Source organism: Gymnodraco acuticeps, unplaced genomic scaffold (assembly GCF_902827175.1).
Source record: "Gymnodraco acuticeps unplaced genomic scaffold, fGymAcu1.1, whole genome shotgun sequence".
NCBI classification, from domain to species: Eukaryota; Metazoa; Chordata; class Actinopteri; order Perciformes; family Bathydraconidae; genus Gymnodraco; species Gymnodraco acuticeps.
In genome coordinates, this window is record NW_022990699.1 from 3,813,906 (window position 1) to 3,834,752 (window position 20,847).

Genomic DNA, 20,847 nt, shown 5'->3' on the forward strand with positions numbered 1-20,847 from the left:
TGGGTGGGCAGGGGTTTCGGGAGGGGGGGTCAATGGTGAATTGTATGAGTTTGTGGTCGGAGAGGGGAAATGGGCAAGGGTGGAGGTCAATCACCGGGAGGTTGGTAGAGCAGACGAGATCAAGAATGTGTCCTTTGTCATGGGTGGGGAAGGTGACATGTTGGGTGATAGAGAAATTGTCCAGTAGGGTTGTGAATTCGGATGCCAGCTTGCAGGTGGGTGAGTCAATGTGAATGTTGAGGTCACCAAGTAGTAACAGACGTTGAGAGAGGGATGGGGCAAGTGTGAGGAATTCAGTGAAATCGGAGAGGAAGGAGGGATGAGGTTTAGGAGGCCGGTAGATGAGGATGACTGTCAGTGAGGGAGGGGCTTTGAAGGCAATGAATTCAAAGGATGATACTGAGGGGAGGGTTAGTTCTGTGATCTGGATGTTCTGATTGTGGATTACAGCAAGGGCCGCCACCACAGGCGGGAGGGGCGGGGTTTAGTGATGTATTTAAAGCCAGGGGGGGATGTTTGGTTGAGGGAGAAGAAGTCATCGGGCTGTTGCCAGGTTTCGGTAAGCAGAAGGAAATCAAGGGATTTTTCCAGATTAGTTCATGGAGGATGAGGGCTTTCTTGTTGAGTGATCGGATGTTAAGGGAGGGCAATGTTAGTTGAGTGGGAGGGGCGTGGTGTGGTCACAGGCTGAAGAGGGTAAGAGGTTGTCCAGGTTGACAGTGCGGGGAGGAATGTGAGATGGGGGGGAGGAGCGGAGAGGAGGTGGAAGGAAGTGTGTTATTATCAGTTGTTGGTGGTTGAGGGCGGTGGAATCCACTCCAGGTATTTGGGCCAGCTCTGAGCAGAGGGCAGTGTAATTCACTACAGGTATTTGGGCCAGCTCTGAGCAGAGGGCGGTGGAATCCACTCCAGATATTTGGGCCAGCTCTGAGCAGAGGGCAGTGGGATCCACTCCAGGAATTTGGACCAGCTCTGAGAAGAGGGCAGTGGAATCCACTCCAGGTTTTCGGTACAGCCGGGATTGTGACGGACCAGTGGTGGGTGTATAAAATGGAGTAATAAGTGCGCTCAGATGACATGACAGTTGTGGGACATGGCGGTTAGTTGACCAGATAGATGTTATAGATAATTTTCCGGACTGGGAGTAAACAAATCTGCGTTTGGAACCTCTATGGACATACCTCGGTCTGCGTAGAAGCCCGAGGCAATTGATGACAGACAAGCTTAGAGGAAGCGCAGAAAAGTTATTGAGATTAAAAAGTTGGGAGACAGAGTATCGTAACATCGTAGTGCCGCGGTAGGATGCTAGCGTTAGCACAGCGCTGGCTATGGTTGTAGACCAGCGGCGCTGAAAGTGGAGCTGTTGGCAGCCGTCAGACAGGATGAGAGGTCAGTTGCAGGCTGTCCTTTACAGCAGATGGGGGGACCGGCAGGAGCGGGAGGTTTAAAGAACCAGAGTCAGGGCCCACGGGGAGCGGCAGGACGAAGAGTGGGGCTGGTTATTTGATGGATGGAGCAGCGTTAGCAGGTGGGCTACAATGGCAGGTGTAGCAGGGTAGAAAACCAAAGCATCCGTCAAAAATGGCAATCGGGTGTAACAAATATGTCCAGATCAGAACACAAAAGCCACAGAATAGTTAGAAAACTATAGCAGTAGAAAGTGGTCAGAAACTCTTAGATTAACACAAAGAAAGACGAGATTTTTGGACAGAGAAGCGGCGAACAGTCAGCGCCAGCGTCCTCTCACGCCGTTATGATAGTGGAATTAAGTATTATAGTGGAATGCTGTTGTAAAGGATTGCATTGATCCATGCATCAATACCTTCACCCAGCTTTGAGGCCTCCAATGAATGAACATCATCTTGTGGCTGGGAAAAATGTGAACAAATAAATCTCACAAAGAGTGACTTTCTGGTGTAATCATTATAATATCAAAGACAAGCACTTTAAGTAACAATATATAAAATCATTCAGCAGCAGAGGATGGGGTGGAAACAGCATTTCTAACTAAGATGATTACAATATTACAAGTTAAACATCAAGATGAACATACTATTATTAATTTAAAAAGTACATGGGAGACTTAAATATCCTGCAATATACCATTAGCAGAATAGGAACAAATGTGCCAAAACATTTCTAAAATAAACAAACATAAACTGAGGGCTTTCTTCCTGAGCCGCTGGGAGTAAAGGTCCTCCATGGATGGCAGCTCCGCCCTGGTGATGTTCTGTACAGTTTTCACCACCCTTTGGAAAGCCTTACGATTGAGGGCAGTGCAGCTGCCGTAACAGGCCGTGATGCAGCCGTGTCCGTGATGGACACTGAGGAACCTGAAGCTGCTGACTCTCTCTACCGTAGTCCCATTGATGGCGATGGGGGGCGTGTCCCTCTCTTTGCTGCTTCCTGCAATCCACAATCAGCTCCTTGGTTTTGCTGACGTTGAGATGGAGGTTGTTATCCTGGCACCAAGATGTCAGGTTTTCGACCTCCTCTCTGTACACCGTCTCGTCGTCTGGGTGAGGCTGGTGAGGCTGGGGAAGATGAGTGAGAGGGAAAGAGAGAAACAAAACAGGGGGACTAAAATGAGTGAGGGAAAGAGAGAAAAAGACAAGGGGACTAAGATGAGTGAGGGAAAGAGAGAAAAAGACAAGGGGACTAAGATGAGTAAGGGAAAGAGATAAAAAGACAAGGGGACTGTAAGAGAATATTTTAATCTGATCTTGATTATAGAGTTTCTTATCTTTCCTTAGAATCTGTGATATTGCAAACATGCTTTGTGTTTTAGTCAAAGATCCTCTCTGTAAGTTGAGGTCACAGGTCAAAAGCTTCTCCCTCTTTCCTGTGGGGGAAGGGTCCCTGCCTGCATGCATTTTGCGAGACAAACAGATTATTGTCTCACATCTGCTATTGATTAGGTAAAACGCGGGTTTCTGATAGCTCCGCCTCTTCTCATGTTGCTGCGTGCTGTGTCTTCTTTGTGTTCAGAGATGGCTTGGTGGCTGCACAGAGATGTGTGAAACGAAGTAATCTCCCCGGCTGTATTAAATGTACTCTTAAATAAACTCTCAGTGCTGTGGCTAAAGAAGATCCAGACTCCTTCATTCCACCTCAACATTGCAACACAGAAGTTTCCTTCACACATTTGAGTGAGGGAAAGAGAGAAAAAGACAAGGGGACTAAAGTTTAAGAGAGAGGAAGAACACAGAATGTGAGTGAACAATTTAATTAAATGACATATTTAAAAAAAATAGTGTGAGTAAGTGAAGACATCCTTACAAGGAGGACTGCCCTGTCAAATTTAAAAGTTATTCTTGTTAAATATACATATCCTGTTGAGGCTAGAATCCAAAATGCAGAACCACTTTAGATTGTAGCCTCAAGGGACTGTTTAAGGTTACTTAAAAACATATCATTTCCCAAATTGGTGAAATGAACTCCATCTCTTAGAAATATGCCAGGGCAGTCAAACTTAATGCAAGGATGCCTTACACTCTCTCCACCCAAACCACTAACAAATTTACCCATCTCTCTGTTCACCCACATTCTGGCCTTGTTCAGCTTTCCCGGATTGGCTTTCCTCCAGTGACATCTCTCATTGATAGAAGATAGAATTATCTTCATCTCTGAGAAGTTGTCACTGAGGGAAAGCAGGTCCTGCTTCATCGCTGTGACAAGCTCCACACCTTTGATGTTGCCAAGGTCGTTGCCGCCACAGTGGATGAGCAAGACATCCGGGACTGTTCTTCCTCTCAAGGACTGATAGAAAAAGGGAAGAAGGTTCCTCCACCTCAGACCACCCTTGCCAAACCACCACACACGGCAATTGAGACCCAGGTTGCTTCCCATGGTGTGTCTGGCTCTTTCTTCCCCACGTCTAACGTAGCTGCTCCCTATTATCCACACATTTGGACCTAGATAGAATAAAATATATTGAAAAAGGAAAAAAAAGTGTTTACTGGTGATCATCTTTTAGTAAAAGGCGGTACATGTAGCCTGAGTTGTCATATTATTTTCATCATATTTTTAAGACTACACAAGTTTAATTTGTATATTATATTACATATAACTCTATACTTGTATATAGAATCATGATGAAACTTTATAAGGATTAAGATTATATATTAATATTACATTAAATAATGCATGACGATTTCATGCATTATTACGAAGCAGGATGTATCAAGTCACTGACTTTTTGTGATAAGGTCACAATCAACTGATTTCACTTATCAGATGTAAAAATAAGGTACAATATATTTGTTTTTGCCATATGAAAGTAAACGGTATGCAATCAAAAAATTGCTGAAACAAAATGAATAAAAATTCTTATAAAAACTATACAGCACCTTGTCCAAGTATGGCGGGAGGCCCACTTTCCTTCAGGATTTCCTCTCTGGATGTCGATCCGGCTATTTCTGCCATCTATAAATAAAGTACAAATGATTAGCTCTTCACGCCTCTTTAAAATAATATGTGTTCTTGAAGATTCTGTATGCATCGTCGTTTACAATGGTAGGGACATTGCATTGGAAATTAGTTGTGAAAAAGATATGTCATTTTTAGTTTTTTCATCTCACATTTATAGATTTTAAATAGAAATATATATATATATATAAAACGAATTATAAATGCAAAGTCTGGTTTCTAGAAAGTTAGCTAATGCATAAGAGTTAACATTGCAGAACTGCTGGCATGCATACATTTCTAGCATTTTGGTTAACTATGAAAAGTATGGAAAATTACTGTGCAAACACCCAACATTAGCTTAGCCACAGTAGCGGTTGCTGATGAGTGGTTTGGCTTATTTTACTCTTTTATATGAGAACATGTTACATTACATACAGACATTAAGGAGGCAGGTTAGAAAATAAATATGTTTTTGTATCTTACCTTTTGGAGCAAACTGTTGTCGGTTGTTAGCATAGACTGTATATATAAAGCCTCTCTTTAGCCTCAGCGACATGACAGTGAACACTGAACGTGACCGCGTGTGAAGGGGGGAGGTGCTGAACACGTCACATCACATGAACGTGCCGGGCAGCGCGGTCCCGTGGGTTAGATGCGCGTTCATAATGCCGAGGGAAATAACTCTCAGAATAACGTTATTAGCACATTTTTACAACTTGAGGAACGAATGTTTTTAATAATGGCTATACAAGTCTTCATACTGGGTTGTTTATTTAGTTTTTAAAAAATTATCCAACGAGTTACAGACCACTCTTTCCCCATGTAAGTCAATGGGAAAAAGTATTTCCGGGCCCAGCAACCAAACGGAAGTGTAGTAGGCCTACCGCCGTTTGGCCACTACGAATATTCTCATCAGACTCCGGCGCACTTCCTGGGGGCTTGGTGTGGACGCGTCCACCATCTTTTTTTGAAATATAGAAATGAACGGCGGGATATCTCTCCCAGCTTAGATGCGGTTTGATTTGCTAGGGCTTGAGCTGTCAGATTTTCAGAAACGGGATTTGATTGGCTGGCGCTGGCTACTCCGGCGTTAGAAGTTGAACAATGTTCAACTTCTGACACCGGAGACGGACCGCTATGCTACCCACAATTCAGTTCGGCGAAAAGCGAGGCAACGTGACGTCACCCCATTCAAAGTGAATGGGCAGACGCGTTGGAAACCGTTTTTGAAGCTGTCGAAGCTGTAGTGTGGACGGGCCGTTACAACCAACCAAACACAATCTCCTTAATTTGCCACTCTATTTAAGCTGCCAGATCTGCCTGCCTCTGCCTCAGGGTCGGCGTCATGGGGGGTCATTTGCGGGCCATGCCCCCCCAAATGAGTCACTGCGCCCCCCCAACGCAGGGTGGGCAAGCCTTGTCACTTTGCCGTTTTTTTTTTTTTTTAAATCATATAAGTGAAAACGTTTCCACTAAAGGTTTTTTGTGTGAAATACATCAGAAATAAATACAAATATAAAACACAGCCTGAGGTGTGCTCACTGCTGCTCTCTGATAGGTGTGTTGCTTGACCAATGACCCCCGACTTTTGTTTTGTTATCATTCCGTGGCTGTGTGTTTAGATGAAAGCCCAGTGGCGATCTGTTCATCTGTTACACTGATTATACAGTAAAGCCATCGAAAATAATGTGATATACAGTACAGTACAAGTAGCCTACTTCTGGGTCTCTGTGTTTAATTCAAGCACGGCTCTGTGTGTGTGTGTGGCACGAGCGCATTTTGTGAGTGCACAGTGGTAACGCGGAATGTTGTTGTTAGCATCTGGTTAGCTAGCTATGCTAACGGATATAAAGAGCTGTTTCTACACCAAGGTGGAGGACAGTCCTCTCCTGTCAGACTGAGAGGATCGTATAACCTCAGCTCAGTGAGGTAAGGACTCTCTCAGTGTTTAGATAGTTAACTTTAGTGTAAGTTATCTCAGTGGGTCTCAAACGGTTTGGTCACCATTTATGTAAACAAGTATTTGCGAGGAACACCTTTATATGATCATTATAGTTATTAAAGAATAAGAGAATAAATGAAAAACGGGTATGAAATACTATAGGACAGTAACACAAGAATACAGTTTTAAAGGGGAGTGATTAGTAAAATATCCATGAAGAAAAAGTAAATCTGTTTACAGTTCTGTTTCATATGGATGCTGAGAGATGTAGGCTATCCATAGATCTCTTCATTTTGCTCTCAAAGTGCACCAGATTGATGCTTTTAACTTCAATATTTTCAAAAATAATCTTCCCGGGGGAGCATGCCCCCAGACCCTCCTAGAGGAGGTTAGGTCCACTCCCACCTAAAACATGTTCACATGGATAGGATACTAAATACATTTGCACACTTTTTATATGGTGGCCTATGTCCATATCTTTCTGTTTTGGTGGTCGTGCCACAACCGTGCATGTATGCAGAAGTCATAGGTGCGCTATAAAATAGCACTACACCCTGCAATGGGTGTGAAAGACAATGGACTTTACAGCATGTTTTTTTTTAATTGAAGTTGCGTTGGTGTTTGTGTGTTGGTTGTTGACGGCAGTGTGTGCCCCCCCGTGGTAAATGATTGCCCCCCCATTCGATTTTTTCTAGAGCCGACCCTGCTCTGCCTGCCTCTGCCTCGCTAAAGCTACGGCTCTGTCACATTGCTGATGCGTTCACGTGCTGCTTGCCTGCCCCACCATCACCCCAGCTTCCACCTATAGGCTCGGGGGAGAGTTACTGTATCTAATCATCACTCAATGCAGGGTTGCCAACTCTCACGCATCTGGCGTGTGACACACGCTTTCACTCTCAATCTCACGCTCTCACTCTGCCCAAACTTTTCTCACGCCAAAACAAGAATACCGAAGACTAGAAACGGTTTTGAAAACTGTTGTCACGTAGTGATCGTCTTCTCAATAGAACATCTTTGATAATGTCTTCTGGCCTATCAGAATCAAGATAACGGCGAGGTGTTGTTGCAGGAAGTCCCGACGGAGAATACTTTTGCTGTAGTAGGCTACTCTATATACATCGATACAACATTACGTGTTGATAGAAATCAACACGTAATGAATTAAGACCCTGTCTTTCATTTTGACACACAGAACAATGGGGGCACCCTTATCCACAATGTAAAGTAATTCACACAGCCTCTTCCCTCTTCTCTCTGTGAGGAGCAGCAGGTTCAGCTTTCAGAACAAAGTAACAAAAAAATGAAATGGCATTCATTTTTTTAAATATGTCGTGTAGTAATAGATGTATTTATTGTTCTTCTCAAGAGAGTACCAGAATGTGTATTTTATGTTAGTATTTCAAAAAATCTCCTGGGGGACAATCTCCCCAGACCCCCCTTCAGGGATTGGGTTTTCAGCATGTCAACTCTTTCACTTGTGGGGAAATTGCAGGATTGGCTCCAGGTCGCCCTTTTTATTTACTACAAGACAAATGTGCCTTTTTGTTTCATACAGTTCAATTTGGATTGAGACAGGGAAATAATCTAAACCTCACGCGTGGCGTTTCACTGTCAAGGGGAGCGTGTATAGTGGAGATTGATGTAAAGTATTATGGCAAAAAGTTTGATACAGCGTAATTCTGGTATATTCATTTTTATGTCACCTGATATAGGCTATGGGATGTTAAGTGTTAGTTTGTGAGAGAAATGTATGTGCGTTCATTTCAAGACTCCTAAAAGAGCAGGAGAATTGAGTCACACACAATTAGAGAGACAATGGTCCTTCTGATTCTGGGTGAGCTGACTTCGGGTGGATGGAAGTTCAGAGATGGCCTGGGGGTATGAAGACAGTTAGGCGTTGTTGGTTAGCTGGTCCTGAGGAGGTCATGAGATGATGACTGTTACATTTCCAACAAGTATGGCTTTCATAAAGAAACACATATGACTTATGTGATAAGATACATGATAAGATGTGTTTTGTTGCAAAGTGAGCCTGTTTTGTTTTCTGCTGGCCCGCGCTGATTCACTGTGACAGCATATTTTGCATCTCCCAATGAGATGACCTGAAAAGATGACCAGCTGACCTAACCCCTCCTGTCTTTTCTTGTATATCTCCTGTGGAGTCCTGGCGTTCGCTCTCTCTTCTCGGGCTGCCAGGACCGAAGGATCTACGCAGCACGCGAACCAGGGCAGGAGTGGGCCTACTTCTTACATTACAGTATAATTGTATTGTATTATATTGTATTGTAATGTATTATATTGCATTGCATTATTACCTTTTATAATTACATTACATTTAGCTGACGCTTTTATCCAAAGCGACTTACAATAAGTACATTCGACCAGGAAGACACAACCTTGAAGAAAACAGAATCATATAAGTACATCAGGTTTCATAGAGCCAAACATTTCAAGTGCTACTCAACTGGCTTTAGGTAAGCCAGTCCTTTATTAGTATAAAAGTGCTTCGTTAATAGTTCTAACGCTCGAAGTGGAGTCGAAAGAGATGAGTTTTCAGTTTGCGCCGGAAGATGTGCAAGCTATCTGCCGTCCTGATGTCAATGGGGAGCTCATTCCACCATCTTGGAGCCAGGACAGCAAACCCACGTGTTTTCGCCGATGGGAACTTGGGTCCCCCTCGCAGCGAGGGCGCAACGAGTCGTTTGGCTGATGCAGAGCGTAGTGCACGCGCTGGGGTGTACGGTTTAACCATGTCCTGGATGTAGGAAGGGCCAGATCCATTCGCAGCATGGTAAGCAAGTACCAGTGTCTTGAAGTGGATTATAGCAGTTACCGGAAGCCAGTGAAGGGAGCGGAGGAGCGGAGTGGTGTGGGAGAATTTAGGAAGGTTGAAGACCAGACGAGCCGCTGCATTCTGGATGAGCTGCAGAGGTCGGATGGCACATGCAGGTAGACCAGCCAGGAGGGAGTTGCAGTAGTCTAGGCGTGAGATGACGAGAGCCTGGACCAGAACCTGAGTCGCTTTCTGAGTCAGCTGGGGACGTATCTTCCTGATGTTGTAAAGCGTGTATCTGCAGCAACGGGTTGTAGCAGCGATGTTTGCAGTGAAGGACAGGTTGTTATCTAGGGTCACACCCAGATTCCTTGCAGTCTGAGTCGGGGAAACAACTGAGGTGCCGATGTTGATTGTTAGGTCAAGAGTGGGACAATCTTTTCCCGGGAGGAAGAGCAGCTCAGTCTTGTCAAGGTTGAGCTTGAGGTGGTGAGCAGACATCCACTGAGAGATGTCAGCTAGACAAGCAGAGATGCGTGCAACGACCTGGGTCTCTGAGCGGGGAAAGGACAGAATTAATTGGGTGTCATCAGCGTAGCAGTGGTAAGAAAAACCATGCGGGCTAATGACTGATCCGAGCGAGTTTGTGTACAGGGAGAAGAGGAGGGGACCAAGAACAGAGCCCTGAGGGACCCCCGTAGTTAATTGACAAGGGTCGGACTCAGACCCTCTCCAAGTCACCCTGTAGGTACGGTCTTTCAGGTATGAGGTGAGGAGGGAAAGTGCAGAGCCTGAAACTCCAAGGTTTTGGAGAGTGCGAAGGAGGATCTGATGATTCACCGTGTCGAATGCAGCAGACAGGTCCAACAGGATGATGACAGAGGAGAGGGATGCAGTTTTGGCAGTGTGCAGTTCCTCCGTGACAGCAATGAGAGCAGTTTCTGTGGAGTGACCTGCCTTGAAACCAGACTGGTGCGGATCCAGAATTAAAACAGATTATTGTTTAAACTGGTATCCTGGTGTTCTCTGATTTCCTTCCTGTTATGATTTTAAGCAGGACTCGTCAAAACGACACGACACCGAGTGGGGTTGTAAAAACCTCAAAACTCTAACAGTATGTAATTACATTGCAAATACTGACTTGAGCCCCACCACTGTATGGGTTAGCCCTACCATAGATTACCCAACAAAAATACTCCGGAGCCGATAAATCAATGAATTGCTTATCGTGACAGGCACACAATAAAACAGTGGAAACAAACATGTGTTTGACTTTCATTAGTGAAGGAAACTGTGTGCCCTAGTCTGTGTCCAATATTGTGTATTTGTATATATTTTATATCCTATGCTAAGGTCCCGCTACTGACACGATAGCAGTCATTTCGTGCGCATATGTGTAATTAAACCCATGATATCAAAATCTCACTCCAGCCAGGTACCCAAAGTTGGCAATCCTGCTCAATGTTTATGTAAATCTGTGGAGTGATGAGGCCCGAGCCTAGACGCCAAACTCAACTATATACTGCTCTAATAAACATATTAAGAACACGTGAGTTGTCTGACTGAACTTTATTTTACTGTGTCAATACTTATGAATCTTAAGGAGATGGAGATTAAATAGAGAATGGATATTAAAGCATGTTATGATAATGAGTAATCTAATTACCTTACACATTGCTCAGATTCTCCCACACACATGTACTGGTATTCTGCCTTGACAGGTATTTTCTACTCACTCTGATAAGAAAGTATTTATAATATGAATCCTGACATTCATCAGGCACATTAAACACAAAAGAAAAGCTTCTACATATTAATGACCACTCTCTCTTTATCTAATTATCTCCATTAGTTTAAGGCTTAATGGAGGGAGGGCAGAGAAAGTAATGCTGTAATGGAGAAGTTTTTTTTACCAACTTGACTGCTGCCTAATTAATTCCTCCTCATCTTTGTTCAATAGAAACTATAATTATGTGTTTCGTTTGCTGAGAGCTTGGCTGTGGGAGTTAAGGGAGTGGATGGTGCGTGGAGAGAAACAACATCTATTTCCAGATCTTGGACTATATCAACAGCTTTACACTGATTTCCAGTGTAAAGCTGTTGATTCTTCTTCTATTCTGAAATGGCTATGTGTGTTAATAAGACCAATGTATCTCTTCCTTGTCTCCCTCTCGATTTCAAAAATCATTGTATCTAAAAAAAAATTATGAAAAATGTCCATATGCTCTGTCACACATTCAAACTAGAATTTTGTTCTCCTCTTTACCCCACTCTGCTGCTTCTGTTTGACTGATTGTAACTGTAAACGAACTTTATATAATGCGAGATGCAGGATCTCTAGCATAGAGTTGATGCTGTCAAATATTTAAATATGGGAGTATTTATTGCCCTATGCTTGCTGACAACACATTTTTTCGTATTGAGTGAGTGTGTGAGTGTGTTGGGGGGAGCCTGTCAAAACCCCCCCCCCCATCTTTTACACTCAATTCTCTCCGCTCTGTCTCCCACCTGTATATGTGCTGTCAACAACTTTCATATCTATCATTGCCCAGTCCAGCTATCTCACTTTCTGGGTCCTGTGGCCTTCTCCATATATCCTTTCTTCGCCTTCCTCCGGCTGCTAAGTAGCTCAAGAAAATATGCAAACAAACCGGCTGGCCTGTAAAGAAAGGCAAGCCAATTTATGTTATTTTACTGATATCAACAACCGTTATCTGTCAAATTAAAACACTTGCAAAAAAAAAAGCTTAATTTAGTCATTTAGTTAATGGTGAATGATTTATTTTCAAGAAATGTTAGAGCACATCATGATCCTTGCTGGAAAACCTTACAGATCTGTAAAAATCATATAGGTGATAACCAAGGATTAGTAAAGGACAGTCTTAGCACGGCCATGGCAGAGGTATTGTGAGGAATTGCGGTATCTCCTTCTCCTTTTTTCTGTTTGTTTGTCTATCTGTTTGTCTGTCTGCCTGGCTAGGCGTGGTTGACCTACTTTCCGTTTTCCGCCAACTCACCTCCGCTCCTGTTTCTCATCAACACTGATTACAACCACTCACCTGCTGCTGCTTAAAACTCCGGTTCGATCATCAGACTTCGCCAGTTCTTCGTATACTCACAGTGAAACTCCACATTCCGTTCCGTCCTGCCTGCCACGTCCAGCCCAACCTCCGTCTCAGCCCTGCTCCACATTCTCCCCACTCTGTTCAGAGTTTGCTTTGTCCCCTGCCTGGTTTTTGTGGACTTATTAAATCCAGTCTTTTTGACACTTTACCTAAGTCTCCGTCCCAGTGTTCTTGCATAGCGGGTTCAAGTTTTGTGTCTCTTTACGAGGAGCCTAACAGAAGAACTGGCCAGGAATGAACCCTGCAGGATCCGGAGCGGATTCTACCCCAATCCTTCATGCCCTGTCAAGTCAGGGTTCCCTCCTGGGTGAACACGAAAAGCTCATCCGAGCGTTGGTTGATAGTAACCGGTCCATGGCTCATCATGTCTCCGAGTTGGCGTGCCAGATCTCCGCTCTCACTACCTCGACGGTAGCATCTCAGGCCACTCCCAGTCCAGCTCCTTTGCCCTCTCCTCGCCAGGATCCTGAGCCATTTCACGGAGAGGTGGAGAAATGCAGAGGTTTTTTGTTTCAATGTAACAAGGTTTTTCGCAAGCGTCCTGTTGCATTTGCTGCTGAAGCAACGAGGATCAATTTTGTTTTGGGTTTGCTCCGCGGGAGAGCTTTAACCTGGGCAGAGGCTTTAAACTCTTCGGTGGACTTTCACACTCTACGTTTTGAGAGCTTCTCTGATCGGTTCTCAGCTGTTTTTGATCATCCCAACTCCTCTGGCTCCGCCGAGAATAAGCTGCTTAGCCTGCAACAAGGAGGCCGGACAGTGGCTGATTACTCCATTGAGTTTCACACACTCGCTGCAGAGGCTCGATGGGACGAGGTGGCTCTCAAGGCGGTGTTTTTGAGAGGATTAAGGGACCAGCTTCGGGACGAATTGGCAGCACGAGACGTTCCAGCGGATCTCTCAGAGCTGATTTCCTTAGTGTCTCGTTTGGACGGTCGTCTGCGGGTGCGCCGAGCTGAGCGGACACGGAGGGATTCACCAGCCTCACTCAGTAAGCCCAGTTTTTCCTCCTACTCTGCTCACTCGGTGTCTAGACCTCCCTCTTTCCCCCCGTCGTCCAGCGTGCGCACCTCTTCTAAGGAGGAGCCCATGCAACTGGGTCATGCGAGACTTTCTCCGGAGGAGCGTCAGCGCCGGATAGGTGCAGGCCAATGCCTGTATTGTGGAAAGACTGGGCATATCATTCCCAACTGCCCAGTACGTCCAAACTGGGAGGTGAGATTGGGGTTCCTGACGAGTCCACAGCAATCATCTCTAACCCCATCCTTGAGTCGTTTTCTAATTCCCGCCAAGCTCTGTGTTAGTTCTATGACATTGCCTCTCCAGGCTCTCATTGATTCTGGTGCGGAGGATAGCTTTTTGGACCGGGAGCTAGCTGAACAGCTGGGACTCTGCTTGGAGCCGCTAGAGCAGGGGTGCCCACACTTTTTGGGCTGGTGAGCTACTTTTGAAATGACCAGCTCACCGAGGTCTACCAACCAAAAATAAAATCCCAAATTGCAAGGGTTGCTGAATAACACGTTTTATTTATACATGGGATAATAGGGCTGCAACAAACGACTAATTTGATAATCGATTAATCTATCGATTAATGAAACGACTAATCGACTATTCAGACTATTACTGTATGCCTTGCACAATTTCTCAAACCCTCTTGTTTAGCCATCAACTTTTAGATTTAGCTTGAGGTTGTTTTAGGCATGTGGAAACTAACAATGAAGACAATAAAGATGAATACTTGATTCAAAAATACATATATTATTAAATTAACAAATTGTGAACAAAATTAACATTGCTTTTTATTTAAATTAAATAAATAATATTTCACATCAAAATAAACAACAATGTTTTAACAAATCGTATTAAATAATGTGATGACAGAACTGTGAACAGAATAGCTGAAACTTTAACAAAATAAAGAGTAACTCAGTTTCCTATAATCATTAACCCATGCTTGTATAATGTAGTTAACTCCGTGTGTTGCTGCTAGCATACATAACACCTGACGTGGAAACGTTACTCGTGGACGGGGCTACAGAGCTGCTAGAAAGACGGTGGAACCCGGTGCATTCCTCCGTCTGGATGTGGTGCACTTTTGCTAAATGTTTAGATAAATTGCTCGTGTTACCGCCCTTACATGCTGAACTCTCTTGGCAAGGAGCATTGTCCACCTCAAGACGGGTAACATTTAACCACACCTTGGAGCGCTTCTCTCCGCCATCTCCTCCGTGTGTTGCTGCTTGTAGCAGCCGCGTGTGTGTAAACTGCCCCGCCCCCTCGCGCACAGACGGGAGAGAGATCTCGTCTCGATTGGAAAGATCGAAAATACACCGACATTTGTTTGTCTTTTTGCATGTTAGAAACGAGTTGGCGACACTAAGACTGCGAGATAATGTTTGTGTAGCAATAATACATGACCTTTCTCTTTCTCAACTCGCTACTCGGAGGGAAGTCGCTGTCATATGCCTTGTGAACACTCCGATAATGCCTCTCCACGTTACCTTTCTTTGGCAGAGCGACGCTTGCTTTACAAATAAGGCAAATAACCTTTGAAAGTGACATCACAAACAAATATTCTTCCTCCCATTCTGGCTGGAAGTGGTTTGTCTTTAGCTTCTTGCTCGGTCCCGCACTCATTTTGTTGTTTGTCTCTTGTTAGTCTCTTTAACTTAATTGGAGTTTTCCCGGCACTTGACTGATTTGTATCGCTTTGCATTCTGGGTTAACAGACTGGAAAGCGATAGGTCGCTTTTTCTGTCAATCAAGTAAACTCCTGAATTAAGTGGCAGGGAGGCCAAGGGAGGAGGGATCAAAACCTGTTTTGTCTATTTTAACGGAACAGGATTTTTTTTTTTATGAATGACTCGCGATCTACCAGCATTGCCCCCGCGGTCGACCGGTCGCCCGCGGTCGACGTACTGGGCACCTCTGCTCTAAATGGACAAATCATCTCCCTGCTGTTCCTGCTACTTACCACGACCTGCGTTGGGTCTTCAGCAAAGAGAGGGCTCTCTCTTTTCCGACCCTACGACTGCCCAATTGATCTGCTCCCTGGAGCTCCTCTACCCTCCAACCACCTCTACAATCTGTCCCGTCCTGAGAGGGAGGCTATGGAGCGTTATATCACGGACTCTGTGGCTGCTGGTATTATTCGTCCCTCCTCTTCTCCTGTGGGTGCCGGGTTCTTCTTTGTAGGCAAGAAGGATAAGTCGCTACGACCTTGCATAGACTTTCCGGGGTTAAACAATATCACGGTCAAGAACAAGTACCCATTACCTCTTCTCATCTCAGCTTTTGAACCTCTCCAAGAGGCAACCCTGTTCACCAAGCTTGACCTTCGAAACGCCTATCATCTGATCCGCATCCGCCAGGGGGATGAATGGAAGACAGCGTTTAACACTCCATTGGGCCATTTTGAATATCTGGTCATGCCTTTTGGTCTCACTAACGCCCCAGCAGTTTTCCAGGCTATGGTCAATGATGTCTTGCGTGACTTCCTTAACCGCTTTGTCTTTGTCTACATAGACGACATCCTGATTTTCTCCAGGAATCAGGAGTAACACGAGAACCATGTCCGCAGGGTCCTACAGAGACTGCTGGAGAACAAGCTCTATGTTAAGGCAGAGAAGTGTGAGTTCCACCAGAACCGGATCAGCTTCCTGGGCTATATCATCAGCCAGGGCAAGGTGGAGGCAGACCCTGGAAAGATCAAGGCAGTGGTGGAGTGGCCAGTCCCAACTACAAGGAGGTGGCTCCAGAGGTTTCTGGGATTTGCCAACTTTTACCGTCGCTTCATCCGGAACTTCAGTAAGGTACACTGTAAAAAAAAAACTCGTAAAAAAACGGTCAAAGTACTGGCAGCAGCGGCTGCCAAACAAAAACCCTTAAATTAAAGTAAAATACTTTAACTGAAATAAAGTGAATAAGCCATTAATTTACGGGAATTGTCCTTAAAGATTTTACAGGAAAACACTGTAATTTTACAGATTTATACTCTCTTTTTACAGTCAATAACCTTAAATAAAAGTACATCACTCATACTTCTACAGGCAAATACTCTAATTTTATAGATGTATCCTCTCTTTTTACAGTCAATAACATTTAATAAAAGTACAGCACTAATATTTTAACGTGCAAACACTGTAATTTTACAGATTTATCCTCTCTTTTTACAGTCAATAACATTTAATAAAAGTACAGCACTAAAACTTCTATGGGCAAAAAACCCGTAAAAAAACGGTCAAATGACTGGCAGCAGCGGCTGCCAAACAAAAAACATTAAATTAAAGTAAAAATACATTAACTGAAATAAAGTGCAAAAGCAATTAGTATACAGAAATTGTCCTTAAAGATTTTAGAGGAAACTTTCCTCTCTTTTCAAAATCCATTGTCTTAAAATGTTACATTAAAATACCTTAAATAAAGTTCTGATGAGAAAAACAGTTTACATTTTTTTTATTAGATTTGTATGATCAAACACTAAAATAAATACAGAGCCTAAAGTTCTACAGCTAGAATACTGTTATCTTACAGCTTTTTTCTAACATTTTCCAATCAAACAGGTTCAACAAAATGACATCACAAAATGTTCTGTAGGAAACAATTACTCTGAAAACTTAAAATGAGTGCTGTCAAAATTATCGCGTTAACGGCGGTAATTAATTTTTTTAATTAATTGCGTTAAAATATTTAACGCATTTAAAGCATGTGCAGAATGGCCCGCCCCATACGTGCCACCAGTGGCAGCGCCAGGGTATGGCTGGGGTAGGCTACACCCATACCAAGAAATGGCTTAGCCCCACCATGAAAAATGATGTTAAAGTAAGCAAAATAAAGTCTGCCAACTCGCGGAGTAAATTGCACAGACAGCAGTTAGTAAGATTGATTTCAGTAGCCACGGCTTTGAAAACTTTTGTCACGTAGTGATCGTCTTCTCAATAGAACATCTTTGATAACGGCGTGGTGTTGTTGCAGGAAGACCCGACGGAGAATACTTTTGCTGTAGTACAGGGGTGCACATAACTGGTACGCAGATTATGTGCGTAATCTGAAATGCGTACCGTCACTTGTGTCACAAAGCGCATTTGCTTACCGACGTACTTGTGAAGCTTTTCCAGAAGGCGGTTAGATCACCGGACGAGAGTCGGTCTCCGTGTGCACAGACAGGGCTGCTGTTAACGTCGGTCTGTACAACGGAATTGTGCCCAAACTACGCCAACCGGCTGCGGAGGGAGACTCCCCCCCCCCCCCTTCACTGGAGAACTGCGCTAAAACAGCTGATCACAACGTTCACACTTTGTGGTCACGAAGTACTCCACTAGCCGCCCCTGGAGGATAATGAATATTGGCTGCAAAAAACTTGAGGCCCAATCATGTTTCCTTTGTCCATTCTGCGCTACTGTAGACGTGGCAGTGCAACCTAGAGGACAAACCGATCAGAATCAGAAACGGGTTTATTGCCAGGTAGGTTCACATGTACGAGGAATTTGACTAGGTGTCGTGCACCACGACACACGACATACAAATAAAAAAAATTAAAAAGTACACAGATAGCAAACTATATTAAGAACACTGTAATAAAAATATAGTAAGATAGAAATAAAATAAAGCTGTAACTTACATCGAAATAGAATGCAATAAATTATAGAATATAAAATATGTGCAGTAAGCAATATTTAAACATTGCATTATTTACTATCCTGTGATCTCCATTATGTAATGCATAGAGTCTGCGTTGTGGCTGAGGTAAAGTGTCAGTGGGGGGGGGGGGGGGCCTTGTTGAGGTGGCGAGAGGTTCTGGTCCTGATGGAGAGAGGTTCTGGTCCTGATGGAGAGAGGTTCTGGTCCTAATGGAGAGAGGTGTTGGTCCTGATGGAGAGAGGTGTTGGTCCTGATCTGATGGAGAGAGGTTTTGGTCCTGATGGAGAGAGGTTCTGGTCCTGATGGAGAGAGGTTCTGGTCCTGATGGAGAGAGGTGTTGGTCCTGATGGAGAGAGGTGTTGGTCCTGATGGAGCGCAGCCTCCAGCCAGAGTGTTGTGTTGAAGGCAGAGCTGAAGTCCACAAACAGGATCCTGGCGTAGGTTCCTGCTGTGTCCAGATGCTGGAGGAGGAAGTGAAGTGATAACTATTAGTAAACCATAATGATGGATGTTATTATCAGCAGCTGCCAATAGATCCCCTACATCTTGTATGATGGACCTTTGAAGCACAAGCACGCACTATTGTGGGAACAATCAAACGCACCCTCCCAGGCACTGCGTGTTAGCGAAGTACAACTGGGATTTCGAAGAGGAAGATATGCTTGGTCAATTCTTAATAAAAAATAAAAACCAACAAATTGAGCACTTGAGTTTTCATTAGCAGCGCCTAGCTACAGCTGCGGAGCTTTAGTAAATACCGCTAACAGTCTATTTCCTTAAAATGGTACATATCGCTGAATCTATATTTTTATCTTCAGGTGATGAAATCTGCATAATGTTCCTGTACAATAAGATTCGAGCATTTTGTAATACAGTGAGGAAATTCAAGACCAGTAAATATTGATTGATTAAACAACACTAAATAAAATGTTAGTGTTTTCTTCAAACTCAAGACTCTCTGCTGCAGCTGTACCTCAAAGACAAAACAATTGTCTGATGATCTTTGTTGAACAAGGTCTGATTGTCCTGTACATGTACAATGTGGGGTATTTTTAAATACTTTACTAAACCACATTCAATATTATGTTAGACACAAGTTAGTTATTACTCACATATCAAAGTATTTTCATCTGCAAGAATAGCTGGGTGCTGCCTGGAGAGACTGATGAGAGGGACACAGGCTGGCGTTAGCAGCTTTCCACACAAAACCATCACATCTTCTCTTCCATAGTCTTCGCTGTCCACTGGTGCTCTGTCAAAAGAGTGAACATCACAGCTGTCACGTTAACCCTTTGTTACACAACATGCAACCAACATGTGTCAAAAGTGACCCGAATTAGTTTTAATTGTAAATATCTTTGCAATAAATTACTTTAACCATTCAGGATCCCAGGTATTCCTCAATTAACATGTTTTGGATCAACACCAATTCTAAATTTGTATTTGTCCCTTTCTTACTTTTTGAATAAAAATCATGTTTGTATCACTACACTTCTAAGGCACAACATGGGTCAAACATTACCCGTATTCTTTTGCTATGTTATTTCATGCATGGCTGAGTGTTTCTTTACTATACATTTTCAAAAATAATTAATTTTAGCAGTGATTTGGACCAAGCATGTATGATGTAGTAATACAAAAAGTATTTTAGTTCACAGTGTGACATTAGCTAGTCATGTTAGCGTGTAATATATAGAGCAGAGCTAACTAGCAAATTAGCCGAACGTTAGCGGTTAGCTGTTTATGCTATGCTAGCTGTTGGCTACTGAACATTAACAAACTAGATTCCGCTGTAAGAAAGCTGTGAAACTTTACATTAAACTTGGCGACAACACTGTGATACCCCACTGCATGTTTATGTGTAATTCTCCCGTGTTGGAGACGAGAGGGTGGGGGGGGCGGCACTGCAATAAACTGTAAACTAACGTTAGCAGCCGCATGTTAAGCCGGGTTTCCCGGGCGCAACATCTTGCAAGAAACAGCATCTCAGGGATTCTTAACATTTAACAACCTATTAATTATGCATACCAACTTAACCGGAAGAAACTCAGCTAACTAGAAGAAGAAACGTAACCTTAAATAAAAAATAAAACATTCACAAACTAAGTAAGGATGATCTAAATACATGTTTAACTCCATTACAGTTGCAGGACTCACCAGATCTCAAGTCTTCTGTTCTTTGTTGACGTCCCGATGCTCATATTTAACGTGTAGATGTAAAACGATCCCGATATTAATCCATAAACTCCTGTAGCAGACACACAGACAGCTGTAGCTCCAGCAGGAGGAGACCCGCTCAAACTGACTTGGATGTTTCAAATGTGAACGACAGGCGCGGACAGTTCTCATTGGCAGGTTTCTTCGATGATGTTTATATTAACCAATCAGGAGTGTTGTGGACTCATTCCAAACATGCCTGACTTGTCTGCCGTGTTTTGGCTGAATTCTATTTCAAGTGCCGTAGCTCTGGCTGTCGGCCAGAATCCGAAAACCATACATTATACTGTAAAACTAAGGTTTATTACTGTAAATTGACCAATGGAAAAAAAACACAGCAACAGAACACATAAATAAAACAAGGATAACTGTGACTTATTGTTGAGTAAATAACAGTGTGTGTTTTAAACCTTGGTCCTCCCTGCAGAGATTTCTCCACTTTCTATGATTTTTTTTTTTAATGATATTGTCAACTGTAGATGTTTACAATATAGTAAGTTAGGAATTTCATGAAAACATATTTATTTACTTTTGTTTCAACATTGGATATTTTGTGTTTTTGTTGGATTCAATCGAATATTGAGAAAATGATTTATGTAAAAATGTTTTACTTACATTTTACGTTTTTTTTATTTTACGCTTTTCTTACAGTTTTATGTTTACCTTAAAATTACAAAGAACATCTTAAAGTCTTATAATAGTAATACACTTTTATATTACGAGTTACATATTTAATTACA

General features: G+C 43.2%; 1 long non-coding RNA gene across 1 annotated transcript; it reads right to left on the reverse strand.

The window, feature by feature from the left end:
* Positions 1-18,153: 18,153 nt before the first annotated feature.
* LOC117555944 lies at positions 18,154-20,515 on the reverse strand. The gene is made up of 3 exons (XR_004570474.1): positions 20,048-20,515; positions 19,003-19,142; positions 18,154-18,351 (listed from the first exon to the last, which is right to left on the reverse strand). It is a non-coding gene; the product is annotated as an uncharacterized LOC117555944 (long non-coding RNA).
* Positions 20,516-20,847: the final 332 nt, after the last annotated feature.